This window comes from Octodon degus, unplaced genomic scaffold (assembly GCF_000260255.1).
Source record: "Octodon degus isolate 3935 unplaced genomic scaffold, OctDeg1.0 scaffold00024, whole genome shotgun sequence".
Lineage (NCBI taxonomy): Eukaryota > Metazoa > Chordata > Mammalia > Rodentia > Octodontidae > Octodon > Octodon degus.
Genome location: NW_004524600.1, coordinates 18,533,559 through 18,535,808, shown reverse-complemented (window position 1 = coordinate 18,535,808; position 2,250 = coordinate 18,533,559). Strand labels below are relative to the sequence as shown.

The following is a 2,250-nucleotide window of genomic DNA, read 5'->3' as shown; positions in this document are numbered from 1 at the left end:
ATGATTAAAAAACAATGAATATCATTATGAGACTACAATTTTCAAGGATCCATCAGGCGCAAATACTACTACATGACTGAAAATAAGTGAAGTAGGCTGAGGAGATAGCTTGGTTGTCTAAATGCCTTCCTTGGCAAGCTCAAAGACCCAGGTTCGAACCCAGGTACCACACGCTGTGCTGGCTACCAAAACTTAGTGTGGTAGCACACGCCTGTAATCCCAGCACTGGGGAGGCTGAGACAGGAAAATCACTATGGGTTTGAGCTGCGTCATGAGACCCTGTACCAAATAAATAATTTTTTTTAACTTCAATAAAAATAAAAATAAGTAAAGCAAGTGACAACACATTGTTAAGATTATCAATACGAAAACAGGTAATGTCCCCTCTGTATTGAAAAGCATTTAACTTTGGAAAAGTGCAAAATACTGATATGAACTATTCATTTCCAAAGATTGGAATTTAAATTTCCAACATTCCTTTATCATGACTACTTTAATACTTTGAAAACAGAAGTACAAAGTAAACTAGCATCATCAGTGATTCCTTTTTATTCTTTTTTCTTTTTTTAGGGAAGGGTCTACAGGGTGTTCAGGGTCTCACTACTAGATCACACTCGTAGTGATCCGCCTATTTACAGTCTCCCAAGAGCTGGGATTACAGGGTGCACCACAACAGTCTCAGTTGCCCTCTCAGTGGGTCCTGGGGGCAGGGCTGGCACGGCAAGCCCAGGGATTGAACCCTCAACCCTGCGCCTGCTTGCAAGTGCTTTAATCTGCTGAGCTATTTGGCCAGCCCCTCATCAGTGATTTCGATAAGCCATTTCTGAGTCATCCAATATTTTCATTGGCAAAACAGCTAAATATAATCTACATTATAAATGTTATCCTTGAGTATAGAAACAAATTATAACTTTGTTCAAACAGCAGATAACAGCTGCTTGTTAGGGACAGCACCATAACCTGCCATGCTGTGCAAACAGCTCCACACACTCAGTACGGAACCAAACCGGGCTGTGTGACGCTTCGCAGCGACGCTGACGACAATACACATGAAAGCTCCCCAGGACCCCCAGTGCTCCTGAGGTGGAGGATGAGGTTTACAGACAGGCTTCAAACTCAAGTGAAGTCTGGTGTGAATTTAGGAAAACAAAATGGCTTTAAACGCAATGTAAGATACTGAGGAAGAGGCTTAGTATTCACTACCCTTTCAAAAATAAGTGAAGTATGTATTAATTCAACCTTTCTAACTTCAAGAGCAACAATTACCACACACCACAGAGATCAGTTTAAAAATAATTTAGGGGGACTTTCTGCATTTATCATTAATACCCTGCTGGCCACAGGTGTAGGCTTTTTATCAAGAAAGTTTAGGGGTGAGATAATTACAAGCAAGCAGGACGCGCCACGAAAACGCGCATGTGTGGTGTCGTCCCCGGGCACCTGCCCTTCCGGTCCTGCCCTGGCCCTGAGCCTCCCAGGGCACCTTCCTTTCTGGTCCCCTGGGCCCATTTCTCCTTCTCATTTCTTGCAAACCTCTCCCACAGTCATGCTACTTGTGTCTCCCATCTTTGCCCCACCTTTTCCCTAGCATGTCCCTACAGTTTGTACCTGGACCTGAAAACAACCTAATAAAAACTGAGTTACTTTAATATACTCAGAATAAAAATAAATGATCATGTATTGATTGCATTTATAAAGGTGAAGAATTTCAAGATTATAGGTAGCTGGCATATAAGGGGGCAGCACAGCCTCTGAGCCAAGAGCCGTATAGGCCAACGTAGACCCCACCAGGAAAGAAGTGGGGGAAAGCCTGACCCTAAATCAGGCAGCACTTGAGGTCAGTGCATTCTGTCAGCTAAATCAAGTTACCCCATAAAGAGAAACAAAACGAATCACGTTCTTTTTTATGATAATCTGAGTAGGAAAGTGAGACTTTGTGAACAGTCTGAAAACACCCATGTTTGCAGGAGCACAATTCACAAGCTAAATCTTAGAAGCGGCCTAAATGTCCACCACCAGATGAAAGAAGACAGAAAATGAGCCCGCCATGCACAGCGGAGAACTGATCTGCTATGAAGAAAGATGAGCTTGAGTCAACTGGAGGAAAACAGATGCACCTTAAGAGAAAGGAGCCAGACGCACGGGCTTCGATGTCACGTGATTTCTCTTCTATGAGAAACCCAACAGAAATAAAGGGCAAAATAAAAGATAGATAACAGGATCAAGTACGAAAAGGTCCTTTCAAGACGT

General features: G+C 42.9%; 1 protein-coding gene across 1 annotated transcript in view; it reads right to left on the bottom strand.

Annotated features, from left to right (window-relative positions):
- The window catches only part of Utrn (utrophin), a 522,813-nt gene that overhangs the window by 283,047 nt on the left and 237,516 nt on the right, over window positions 1–2,250 (bottom strand). The gene's annotated exons all lie outside the window — the stretch shown is intronic.